This window comes from Coenobita brevimanus, chromosome 90 (assembly GCF_032717465.1).
Source record: "Coenobita brevimanus isolate Jiangsu-jjx chromosome 90, ASM3271746v2, whole genome shotgun sequence".
NCBI classification, from domain to species: domain Eukaryota; kingdom Metazoa; phylum Arthropoda; class Malacostraca; order Decapoda; family Coenobitidae; genus Coenobita; species Coenobita brevimanus.
In genome coordinates, this window is record NC_137043.1 from 39,522,070 (window position 1) to 39,536,735 (window position 14,666).

Genomic DNA, 14,666 nt, shown 5'->3' on the forward strand with positions numbered 1-14,666 from the left:
TACCAAAAAAATATGGAATACAGTGTCATGTACTTTTGTAATATGTACACCCAGGATAATTATACAGTGAGTATACTTGTGTGTTCTGTAATGCATACTAAGAATAAACGTGATAAGTAAATATAATCACGATTCTTTATAAAGCACACCTGCAAGCACGCGTTACACACAATATACACAAAACCTAATTGGGTATATTTAGCCATGCATTCTGTAAATCATACTAACAAATATCTGACGTATACATAAATGGTCACACTTGAGATAGATCCACGACAACAAACACACCACACACCTATGTGATTCCGTATTTTTCCCACGCACACCAGCAAATATAACATAAAACTGTCACTTGTATTTGTGTAGTCAGCCACTGTATACATTCTCCAACAACTGTATCCTAAACGCAGCCCCTCATGTATGGTAGATCAAACACAAACTACCCGACAGACAGACAGACAGACAGACGGATACGAACACCTGTAACCAGAGCACTAAGGGATTACAGTGCAATTACTATGTACAAGATGTAGATATAAGAGTACATTGCATTAGTCTGTTTGTGCTTATAAAGTAGTACATGGGGCCCTTACCTGCTTTAAAACAGTACAATATCTAGGCAAAATTTGCTACATAATTTGAAATATAATATACTTTTAAACACGTGAAATAGACAATGACCACTTCCAATCTGATCCAAGAATGACAAAATCTAAAATATATGAGTCTAAACTCACTTCATTACATGACTGACTAAAAATGCTTAAGTACATGATGACCTGAATTACCATATACAGTATATAATATATATATATATATATATATATATATATACTGTATGTAAACTCACTCATTTTGAAAAGCAGTAAGGTACAGTTGCTAAATAAATGAGTCTAACGGGTGTTTCTAAATACATGTCTTTGATTTCATACATGGTCTAAATGACTGGTTATTCTAAGTTTGAGTAGCTTAATTACAAGAAAATCTGAAATTCAGTCTACATGAACATTCAAGCTAATCCATAAAGATCAACCACAACACTAACTAGAATTAAGGACTGCTCATCTCTTCCACTCAACACCTTAATTCTTGTACTATTAGAGATTACACGACTGTCCAGGCAAAATTGCACTTCAATTTCACTCAGTTATTCAGAGATATGATGATGCTGGGTATAAATTCCAAAATTTTCATTCACATAACTTGCTTCACCCTTGCACCTTCTATGGACTCTGATGTACGACATTATACTTGGCTACTACAAAACTACAGAGGAATCTCCCAAACGTGACCTTATGGTACTAAGCACACGCAGCAATTTAAGAATTTTGTGATTTTGAATTAGCTAATCTTATGGGGAAAATTACTTATGGGTCTCATCTAAAAAAGGTTGTCCCCTTTACCCTTAAAAACCTACATCAAACTGGTCACCAGTGAACACTAGCAACCTGTTGCCATAGATGGTGCGTGTCGTTGATTCATCGAGTCCATAATGCTGGGCAACTTTGGCTTTCTTCTCACCACCGTCAGTCCTCGTTATTACATCTAACTTCTGGGTTAAAGTTAACGTTGGCTTCTTCCTCTACCTCGAAGAAGTTGTAGGCTTAGGAGGGCTATGATCAGCCATGGTATCACTGGGCAGGTGGAGGAAGCAAAGGGGGGGTGGGGATCCACTCATAAACCACACCAGAACCACATGCTAACAACAGAGAGGAGACAACGCACTGCATCAGGGCATCAAGTGTGCATGTGGTGTGGCAGGGAAGCACTGTGATTGGCTTATAGTAAGTGCTATGCTTGAATATGATTGGTTAGCAACTGCTATGCTTGACTACGATTGGTTTATGCCCAGCTAGATGCGTGGACTTGAGGCAATGGTGGCACGTATTAAACAATGCATCAGAAAAGCATCACTTTTGAGGCTGCATCTGCGAATTTCATGTAATTTCCACGATTTACTGATGTTGCACACTGCTGAATGATGTTGCTGCATGTTAAGAATCAGCGATTTAGGAGATACCACTGTGCTTTGTTCAGACAAGGGAAATTCTATTGGCCAAAAGGTTAAAAACTGTCTCAATTAACCATGATGCTGTTTTAACTTCCCTCATCTGCATAAAACAGCTTGGATTTTGCCCACGTAAAAAGTGTATGCAAGACTGTGGAAGTTTAGAAATTTGAGTTTTTGGTATTTCAGTTTTAAACAAGTCTAGGTAAGGGCCCCGGGTCTCGTTTTCTATCTGCAAGTCGTCTGCTAAACCTTCCTCCATTTCCTATCACAAATGACACAAAACGAACAAGAACGTTTTAGAAAAAACTGATGCAGCTTTTCAAAAACATACACTTAGGATTTTTTGGTCCCCTTTTTTAAACAGAATCATTATGCATCACTCCGGTACATGAAAATAAAGAGAAAAAGCTTATTATTATTATTATCGAACTGTGAGCAAAACCAGAATGAAAAAAATAAATAGTACGATTGCCTTAAACCTACGAGCGATTTTTTTTTAACTCCTACTTATTTACACCTCAATAAGAAGGGTGCCTCGCGAACCTTCATAAATTGATAAATGGGAGATAACTGATATGGGGTAACAAATGGGAAGATAATTCATAAAGGGCAAAAAATGGGGTGATGGGGTATTACATGACAAGGGGAAGTTGATATGTGGGATAAAACAATGTAGATAAAATGATAATCAAGTGTGATGTTATAAAGAGGGGAACAGGTGATAATGGGTGATATATTTTCATAAACAAGGGGCAATAAACTGATATGAAGATCACTGATAAGAAATTAAATGAATACAAAGGGTGGAAACTCAACACTCAAGAGCAACAAGTGATACCAGAAAAATGATACTGATAACAAGTGTTGATATAATCTACAAGACGGGGACAGACTAATGGAGGGTGATAAAATTTATAAACCTGCGATAAACGATACAGAATAGAGGGTAACTGATACAAACTCTACCAGACTGAGGGCTTTTATCACAAAATCATGTCTGGTGGGGGATACACTTCCTTGTTTAACCTTTCTCTCATCCTAATTTTAAATGGTGATTATATGCTTGTTTACTCCCTTTCCTCTTTAATTTACAAACACATATACAATACTTGTTTACTCTTTCCCTTCTTGATTAAAGCAGGCATACTCTTGCTTACTCTACCGGTCAAACGCTTCTTACTCTTCCATCTCCTTTACTTTATAGAGAGCATCACATCTACGTTCTCACCCTTCCCCCACAATTTACTCAGGCAAAGATTTCTTCATCCTTTCCTGCTACCTAAACTGCTACAGGCAATCATCTGCTTTTTCAATAATTTTATAACTAAAACAGGAAACATTTATCTACATATCAGTCCTGCTTATCCAGAATTTAGGTTTACCAAAGATAAAGTTCTTTAATCACTTCATTATTTCTTTGACAAAATTAAACATCTCATCACATATCCTTCAAAATACAGGTGCTGCAGTACTATCCCTACTTCCACATTTAACTAACACTTTCTGAATTTGCACCAAATACCATACACATTATTTCATATGCCTATTACAAAAATGGCTTGGCAACTTCGCATCAAGAAACCAATCACTGCTTTTCATGTTTCCTCACCTTCAATTAGCCAATAACCACTACCTTTAATTCACTCATTCACTATTATAAGATTCACATTAATCTATTTCAACCTGACAACATTTTTGTAGTTTTATTCTTTCAACCTAGATGATTTAGACAGGCTTTGGAGAGATCATTAGTAGTGGCACAGTCAGAAACAATGTGAACTCCTCATAATTTGATTTCTCCCCCTAAGCTGAAAAAAAATCATCCAAAGGCAAAATAAAATGTCAGTGGATGAAAGGGGTTAAAAATTACCTTATCTGCATGCACAGACATACTGTACATCCTAGTTACTCCCCTTCTTACTGACTTCATGAACAACACTAATATGCACTCTTCACTCTTAAAACAAGCTTTTTATTCTGTCAACTTCACAGGAAAATAAAAAGGCATAATATTCTTTTCCGTTAATTCTCATTTCTTAAATCATTCTTGTTTCAGTTTATACCCATTATCATTTCACTCCATCAGTCACAAGCTACTGCCTTTTCTCTTCACAATTAAGAAGGAAGGAGAGGAAAATGCAAGCATATATTGCCACAAAACTTTAACATTTTGCCTGGCACACCTTAATCCCTGCCATATATATAGAAGAAAATAACTGGAAATACATCTGAAATCCCCTTAAATCAGAGTAAGTGCAGAAAATGGTATACGAAAACTCATAATGCACTTATTCAAGAACTTCAGTTTTATATATATATACAGAAAATAACGCATTTATACGTCCATTCTTTCCTAGCATGTATAAATATAGGCAAGTTACTGACCACAAAAATAACAGTGATTGTCCCTTGCTTATTAAGTACGATGCAACCAAACCTAATATTATGAAAAGAAAAGAAAAAAATAAAAGGATTTAATAAATGGCTTTGAATAAATCCTTAATGGATTTGAATATCCTAAAAGACTTTCTTGGATTCAAGAAAATGAACCAACTAGGAAAACTACATTGATGAGGAAAAAAAGAATTAGGAATAAATTTATAACTCAAAAAATCATGACCTAAAATGGATGTGGGTAAACTCATAATCGTACTTTTTCATGGAAATAAAAACTGGGAGACTTATTTTGTGTGTGTATCGCTGTGGAACCCTCTTAGTTAACACTATGCTTATGTACATTATTTTTTCCAGTTTGGAGTAGTGATGATGATGGTGATGAAGAAATGTGGTGGAAGTGGTGATAGTTAATGGTGTGGTGAATTTCAGCAATGGCAATATAATCGTTAGCCCCAGACCCTTTAAACATCTGTCAGTTCAAGGATGAGCTAAAGATAATTCTCAATAAAACAAACAAGAAACAGGCAAAGAGATATGACAAGATGAGATGCGAGAACATATTTCAAATCTATTGTTTTCCTTAACCTTCCTCACACTGCAAGATTTAATATTATTAAAAAAGTGCAGAGACCTGATTCTGAAACTGGATGAAATACAGTGAGAACCAAAGACTTTTTTTTAACACTTGGCTTCAAAAATGGATGGATATATCATAGGGGAAAAAATGCAGAGACCTGGCATTAGCCAAAAAATATACTCCCTCACATTTGTATCTCTAGCTGCAGTTCCAAGCTTAAAAAAAAAAAAATAAAAAAAAATAAAAAAAAATAAAAAAAAAAAACATTAAGCCTTGAGATTATGTAAATATTTTTGGAAACGTAATTGCAGCTTCTTGGGTCTAAATAACACTTAAATGGCACACTTTATCTTCCCTCCGGCACACCAACAGCGCCTACCTTGAATGGGGCCTAACGAGAGGCAATCTCAGGGCTGCCACAGAAGAAAAATTCTTTGTTTATGATGGGATAAGGCGGGGTAGCCAGCAGCCATACCGAAAGTGCATTTGAATATCCCAGAAAAGAAATTTATGAATTTCCCAAATACATGAGAATGTTGCAATTAACATCATACATGTAATAAAGGAACTACTGTACTGCAAAAGAAAAATGAAACCAAACCCATAATCAACCATCAACTTAAATATTCTGAATGTACAATGACTACTTTCAACTAACTGAATATACAAAGACCACTTCCAACTTTGGCAAAACAGTCTTATTTGCTCATCTTTGAAATGCAGAAGTGGACTGGCATTACTGATGCAATGTGTATGTGTAAATTCACAATTGGGGGGGAGGGGGGACTGATGTGCTTTAAAGAGAAATTTCCTGTGTATGTTAATCCCAGGAAATGCAGGGCGTTCAGGGAGGACGTAATGGGTGAACAGGGAAGGGGCAAGGAGTAGGATTTCTCGACTCACAAAGGGAAATGAAAATTGCATATATGAGCCGCTTGGATAATATGTTTTCCCCATTAACCATTTGTGCTTCACCCCCCAAAAACAAAATAACACTGAATTCTCCCAATACCAGCATCAACAAAAGATGAACCACCAAAACAAACCCTAGATGAATTTTCCTTTTCGATTACTTGAACATATCCAATACTTTCACCTATATATAAGACTTTTCATATATATATACTGGTATATACTTTCCCAAAACACAAAACAAATGCCAATATACCTCTAGCTCTCCAAAAAACATATTTCCCATCAAAATGCACGAAGTCTAAGCAAAATTGATAAACTATTTACTTTTTCCATTTTAGAACCAAAAAATATATGCATATATATATATACTTGTAACCACACTACCATTTCACCGGAAGAGAAAAATATATATGTACAAATTTCCTTCTAAATCAAACACGTGAAGATTGCTCAAATGTGGATGGCTACACTTATAACCTACACGTATATATATAGATTTACATATATAAACCATTTCGTATATAGTCATATATATATATCTTTTTTTTGTATGTATTTTTATTTTCTCTTAATATCTGAGGACTGCATCACACACTTCACCAAATCTTTGTACCTTGGTCATATATGGGCTGACTTAACCCGTGGACTGGTTTAGAATAGCTCTACCTCTTGTTTACATCAGAAAGAAGGCAAAAAGAAAATTAAACCTCTTTGCTTCATTTACACCAGCTGAGAAAGAAAATGTGGAGTGGCTTGTTTACCTTGTGTTTACAGCAAAAGAAAACCTATCATTAGTTTACAACAGTTCAGAAATAAACCACCTGTTTACAAGACATCACTTTGTAAGTGAAAAATGATTGACTTTCAGTATCTCAAATAATTAATTCACCTGCTTACAAAAACTATTCCAAATCTTGTTTACATCAGCAAAAAAAAAAAAAAAAAAAATCTGCATTAAAAAATGTAAATAATAATAATAATAATAATAACATTAATAATAATAATAATCCCTAAGAACAATCATCTGGTTTGAATAGCTCTTGGTAAGTTCGTTTGCTTGGATTCTTTGTGACTGTTTTGACCTCTTTCTTGGCCCATCAGTTGACCTTGAAGCGACACAGGTCTAAGGTCAAACTCCCTCTTCTTGAACCTCCACCCCCCCCCCTTACAGACAGACTGGTAAAATCCAAGCAAGTCATACCCGGGGTGAGTAAAAATGAACCTAACATCGCCTTTGACAACCTTTAGCAGTTTCTGGCAACTTTTTGAATCTGTTTTCTTTCCTTCCTTTCAAGTTTTGCTCTCTATTCTCGATGGGCAATTTCAATCTTCTTTTTTTTCCCCTTTACTTTCAATTTTTGCCATGTATTCTCACTGGCATGTTAGTCTACATAACACTTTTTCCTCAGAGATTTCTTTTGCATACTGCAGCTTCATATCCTCTTGTATGATATTCATATCTTTCTCATACTGACATAGTTTTGCATGTGTATCATCTGTGGAAATATTAAGATTAACAGGCAAAATGAATCACTAAGGAAGAGGTGTTACAAAGGCCTAGCAAATGAGAATATAATCTTTTTTTTACACTCCAAGGCCATTCTTGATTCCCTGACTTTATCAATGCTTAGAAACAGCATCATCACAATACCTTGTAAACAATTTCCATCAGTGCTTACAATCGGCACTGACAATTTTTCATTCGCAGCTTCCTTCATCACTTAGAATCACTATCATTCTGACAATTTCTCCATGGCTATTTTCATCAGCATTTAGAATGATCATCACCACAGTCTATTTCTGTCGGTCAACTTTGTGGTTTCAGCTAACTTTCAACCTTGGTAACTTGATTCTCCTTCTTCGGTTTTTAAAAAAGACAACCTTTCAATTGTCATCTTCATTCATTTAGACTTGGCAGCTTGGGAGCCCCAGTCGCCCTTCAACTTTCAATGTCTCATTTTCAACATGCTTTACTCTCTTGTCCAATATCCTTCATCCATGTGTTTAGCCATCTATAACTACACATAACCAACCACTAAATCCCAACCATTATATTATTTACACCAACACTTATCAAACAACAAAGTGCTCATAAACCTCCACTTGCCAGTTTAACTTATGGTACAATTAACCTTTACCAGCACCACCACAACTAAAATAAGTGGCTTTTTAAATTACAGCATTAACCTACTGACCCCTCCACTACAATGAAATTTTACTGTCTCATTCTATCACTACAGAATTTGCTCCATTTCTTCATCATTAATAAGGGACTGGAACAGCTGTTTCTAAACTCCTATGGCATGAATATGGACAGCATTTTACATTTTATTCTTTCTGCCACCAGATGATTTATTCAGATTAGGGAAGGTCTCGCAGTGAAGGGATAATTGTCACTGCAAGGTGCTTCATGCAGACAACAAAGACACTTTTTTAGTTTCTCTGTGTAATCTCCAGACAGTGACCTGCAACTTACAGGAGATGATTTATTCAGCTTAAGGAAAACCTGACAGTGAAGGGGTATGTGTCACTGCAAGGTGCTTCATGCTGACAACAGACACCATTCTTGTTCCTCTGTGCTATCTCCAGATAGTGATATGCAAAGTATGGGAGGAGATGAGAACTGGGGTGATTACGTAAAGTATATCTTTAACCCCTACACCACTGGCAATCATTCTTAAGCTGAACAGAAACCATTTGGCAGCGGCCTGGTGAAAATGACATTATCGTGAAGGGGTTACAAACTTCATAAGCATGGCTTACGGCAAAAAATTATCCTTTATATTAAATTACAAAATGTAAATAGTTCTTAGCTGGTAAAAACAACCATTTATATTAAATTATGTAAATAATTCATGGCAATTTTAACAAAACAATTCAAACAACTAACTCTGACACAAGCAACATTCTTTGTCACTTAAGCACAAACAATAATTCAAAACAATATAACTAATTTACAAACAACTACTGGCATCTGACTCTTAAATTTGAATATCTGGATCATTTACAGTAATATCTTTGAACAGATTCCATTTACAAACTACTTTCAACATTCACTCATTTACAGACAATAATCCTTAACACAAGACCGCAAAAATAATGAAAAATTTAAAAATAAATAGTTATCTGGCATATGACGACTTCTTTCAATGCGTGGCTCCTCAGACGTGAAACTACCTCATTTTTATACAGATGTGAGTAATAGTGCCACTTTCTCTCCACACATGGTGTTGATAGTGGCAGTGACGGGGAGCAAAGGGAGAGAGTTGAGGGAATGGGAGGATTTTTGATGGTTTTGGGGAGGGGGCGACGCGGCAGGGGGGATAAGGCAAGGAGAGGGGGAGAGGGAGAGGAATGGGAATGGAAAAAGTGGGGTAAAAGGAAAAGGGAATGGGGAAAGGAAGAGGTGTAAGGGGATGGGGGAAGGGAAAGGAAAGGAAGAGGGGGTGACTGGAGTTATGGAAAAGTTGAACAGATGAGAAAAAACTGTTCATTTCTGCTGAGAGAGAGAGAGAGAGAGAGAGATGGCTTTCCTTTCTCTCTTCCGAGCTGTTTGCTACAGATCAACACATGACTAACGAGTGAATCTCTCTCTCTCTCCACAGGTGGGATAAAGGACGGAAGGGAGAATGATGGAAGAAGGGAAGGGAAGGATGGGAAGAAGGTGGGAAGAAGGGAAGGTTGGGAAGAAGGGAAGGGTGGGAGGGAGGAGGAAAGAGGCATCGGAGGGAATTTTCTCTCCCTCTCTCACCCTGATCCTCTTCCATCACCGAGGAAAATGGCACTGGAGGAGGAGGAGGAGGAAGGAGGAAAATGAGGAGGAGGGAGGAGGAAAACAAAGAGGAGCAGGCAAAGGAAAGGTTCACTGGCGATATTTCTTCACTCCATCTCTCCCCACAAAAAAAAAAAAAAAAGGAAAAAAAAAACGAAAAATCGTCCTCCTCACAACCACCACAACTCTCAACCCCTTCAGTACTGTTAGTCTTCTTTCTTCTCACCTTCCCAGACGAGTTTATTCAGCCCTGGGATGGCCCCTCATAATAAAGATGCAAAAAAAGTGCAATATATCCCTTCACTACGATAGAGTATTATGCTTCCTTACTAGTAGTCAGTTTATTTTTACCATTTTATTTCAATGGGCGGTATTCTAGTAAGGTTAGGGAGCTTAGTAACACCTCTTCCTTATCGACTTATTTCTGACTCTGCTACGTTACTATAATCTTGTGTGTTATTCATGCAATCTATGTCGATACTGAATAGACACACGAGGCAAACCAGGGGATATTAGACGAGTCAGCTTGGAAATAAAATTGGTTAAGGGAGAGGTGTTAGGAAGCCTCATCACCCGACGAGAATACGGCCTATGACGTAGTTCCATACCTTATTCTCTGCTCTTCCCAGACGATGTATTTATTGATTTATTCCCAGTCAACTTAATGCAACTCAAGGGAAACAGGGGACTGATGGAGGCTGTATCTAACCCCTCCAGTTCCTCCTGAGCTGAATAAAATCATCCTGAAGGGCTTAGGTAGACCTCGTACTGAAGGGGTAAATGCCATTCTTCACATATTTCTGGGCGAAATTTTTGGACATCCTGGCCTTGATTTGTTTAAATTACAATATTTGATCAATGACATTTTGTCTGACCTTTCTTTCTGATATATATACAGAACATATACATAAATACATATATAGACCTCATTTCTATCTGTGGCCTAGTTTGACCCCTTCAATCCGGTGACGCAGTTTATTTCATTTCCTTCCTCTATTCTGTTATTATTAAAAAAAAAAAAATTATTCAGCTCAGGAGACCAGTAGCAGCGGGGTTAACGAAGGCTATCTTTAACCCCTCCACATCCAAGTCTATAAAATCGTGTGGAGGCAACAGGAAGAAAATATAGAATACGTCATCACACTGAAGGGACTGACCGATAAATTCACATGATTTCACCATCTGGCCACAACACTGACATATTATACACTCAATATTCATGATTTCACCTCTTGGCCTATCCTGACTTGTACACTGGCGAATTTTGACCTCTTCTGGCGTTGTTTGACCTCTTCTGGCATTTACTGACCTCTGTGGGCGTATGTTGACCTCTTCTAGCATACGTTGACCTCTTCTAGCGTAATCTGACCTATACCTTGACCTGGTTTGAACTCCTGCTTCACACAGCCTACATATCAAGTGTCTTCACCTCTTCTGGCACATGTTTACCTATTTTCACCAAGACATTTACCTGGTTTGACCTCTTAACATCACGTGGCTTAAATAATGATATTGTTTGACCTCTTATAGCACATTTTACCTAATTATAATTTTTGTAAGAATTGCCCCACACGACAGACAACGAAATTATTTTACACCTTGACTTCTTCTGACCTGACTCGACCTCTCAGCATCACACACACAACCTGACCCCACTTGCCCTCGTCTGGTCCCCTATCGGCTTGACCTGATTCCCTGGTTTCCCTGCAGGCTTTGGTGACCTCTGACCTCTTCTCACGGCTCACCTGACTCCACTCCTGAACCACTCTGACCTCAGGCAACCTTGACCCCTCTGACTGACCCTGTTCGACCTCTGTACTTCTATTTCGAGTTATACTGATTCCACCGGACCACTTTTTGACGTCTGGAGTTTGACAAATGGTACATTTTAAAACGACCTCATCTCCACACACTCTGACCTCTATCGACCCTACCTGACTCCAACTGCCTTGACCTGGCGACCTCTGTTGGCTGGACCTAATGACCTTACTCCTTTCCTTGACCTCATCTCACACTCTGACCCCGTTTCTCAATCTGACCCTTTTTATTAGTATGACCTTAATTTTCAATCTGACCTGATCAAACACTGATCTCTCGTCTGACCTCCTGACCTCCCATGCGACCTCCGTTGACCTTTTAGGGTGACCTGGGCGGTGTGGCTTGATCCTGGGTTGGCTGCGACCTTGACCTATGGAAGGATGGGTCGGGTCAGGTGTAGGTCGGGGCGAATGTGACCTGGAAAAAGAAAATGTAGAATTAAAATGAAGAAATCAGTGTAGGATAAAACACTGAAGTACACACACACACACACACACACCTATAAGCCACCACCATCATCATCATCATCATCATCATCAGATAGGAGTGTCGTTAACCATGGAGAAGTATACTAAATGGCGTCCGTCAGGTATGTGTGGTATACCGATAGACTGAGGTATACTTTGGGCTTTACTGAAAACTGCTGTGAGGAGAAGAGGGGGAGGGGATGGGAGTGACTAACGATGAGGGAAGGGAAGGGAGGGGAGTGACTGACGATGAGGGAGGGGAAGGGAGGGGAGTGACTGACGATGAGGGAGGGGAAGGGAGGGGAGTGAAGGATGATGGAAGGGGACCGGTGGGGAGGGGAGTGACATGATGATGGGAGGAGAGGGAAGGGGAAAGAAATGACATGATGAGGGGGAGGGAGATGAGGGGTGGGGAGGGGAAGGGTGGGGAGTGAAATGTTGGGGGGGGGGACGAAAACATGAGAATAATCAGGAAGTTCAGATAACAGGAGGCCTATTTGCTCATTAAGAGGTTATAATTGAAGGGGAAAAAATGTTAACAGATCTAACTAACGTGTGAGAAATGCAAAGAATGAGGAAGAGCTGGGGAGGTGACGGGGGGAGGAGAGGGGGAGAGGAGAGGAGAGGGGAGGGGAGGGGAGAAGGAGGAGGTAGGGGGAAGGAGGAGGGAGACTGACAGGTGGAAAGTGGGAAAGTAATGCACCTGCTTCTGTTTGCACCTGTCACCCTCTCCCCTGCGCCCTCACTCACCTCTGTCGATATATCTGGATATCTATCTGTCTACCTATCTATCTATCCAGCCAGCTATCTATCTACCTATCCACCTGAATCCATCCATCTATCTATCCACCTGCCAATCCATCCATCTATCTATCCACCTGCCAATCCATTCATCTATCCATCCACCTGTCTATCTATCCATTTATACCTTCGTTTATCAATCAGTCTCAAGGCTTCCACATATTCCATCCACTCACCTTTCATCAATGTACTGTATGTGTCTATCTACGAATCTATCTATCCATCAAATGCTACACATATTCTATCTACCCTTATGACTCTATGTATGTAACTGTACTGGCTGTATGTATGTAGGTGGGTAGATAAATATGTATGTGGGTAGATATGTACGTCTGTAGGCAGGTATATGTATGCAGGTAGATATGTATGTATGTATGTAGGTTTTGTCAAGTGGTTTACATACCCTGTCTACATCAATCAACCTCTGTATCTATCACTATGTATCTATCTGTTAGTCCGTCTGTCTGTCTCAGTCCGTCTGTCTGGGGAAAGTGTACATATGTTCCTCTCTCCAGCTGTCATCCTCCTTACTGGCGCTCTCTCTCTCTCTCTCGCGGTTATTTCTGTTCTGCCAAGAATTTTGTTGAATTTTTGGGTAGTCAACCATCATCATCATCATCATCAACAACAACGCCATTACAATACTACTATTACTGCTGCTACTACTATTACTACCACCATCATCTCTACTACTGCTATTACTACTACTACTACCACCACCACCACCACCACTACTACTACTACTATTACTTCTACTACAACCATTACTTACCATCATCATCATTATCATTACCGTATCAATAACGTCATTGCTACTACCACTATCATCATCATCACCACCACCAACAGCCTTGCACAATGAAATAGGGTGTGTGTCTTCCGTAGAATTTATTTACACCGATAATTCTTTAAGATCCTATTTAAGTTGGTTTTCCTTTATTAATTTCCTTATTCATTTATCAATATTAACACGCTCGGCCTCTTATCACTCTCTCAGCTAAATAAAATCGCCTGGAAGAAGCTGGAAGAGTTGTTCCCGCCATGAGGGGGTCAAGTTTGTGTACCCTGCCTATTTCACTTTATAACAGTGGGGAACTGGGTGGTGGTGGTGGTGGTGACGAGAGAGAGAGAGAGAGAGAGAGAGAGAGAGAGAGAGGTAAAGTAACTGTAAGGTAACTGTCTTCACAACACTCTCACAAGGTCACTGAGTGGTGGGGGAGGGGGAAGAGGAGGGGAGGGGATGGGAGGGGAGAGTAGAATTGAGTAGAACAGACTAAGGAAGGGGAGGGAGGGAAGGTGAGGAAGAGGTGAGAAAGTGAATGAGGGACGATGAGAGGAAGAAGGAGGGAAGGGGGAGAGTGAGAACTGAGAGAAGGGAAAGAAGAGGAAGGAAGGAGAATTAAGAGTGTAGGGGAGGGGAGGAAAGAGAGAGAAAAGGAGGGAGGAGGAAAGAAGGGAAGGGAAATGTGTGAAAGAGTAACGAAGGAAGAGAGACCACAGTAGGGGAGAAATAGACAGGGAGTTGAGGGGAGAGGAGGGGAGGGGAGAAGAGAAAACAGAAAATGAGAAGAGATGGGGTGAAGAAAGAGGGGAGCAAGAAGAGTTATATAGAAGTATAGAGAAAGAGAGAAAGAAGGAGCTAAGTGAGAAAGAGGCGTAGAGATGAAGAAAAGACTGGAGACGGGAAAGAGGGAAGGAAAGGAAGAGGAGGAGGAAAGAAAAGAAGAAAGGGAAGGAGGGAGGGAGGGAAGAGAGGAGGGAGGGAGGAAGAAACTGAAAGTTATGAGAGGGAGGAAAACTGGTAAATGTGAGAGAGATACGAGAGAGGGAGGGAGAGAATGAGGGAGGGAGGGAAGTAGGGAAGGGAGGATGCAACGAGTGAAAGGAATGAAGGAATGGAAGGATAGT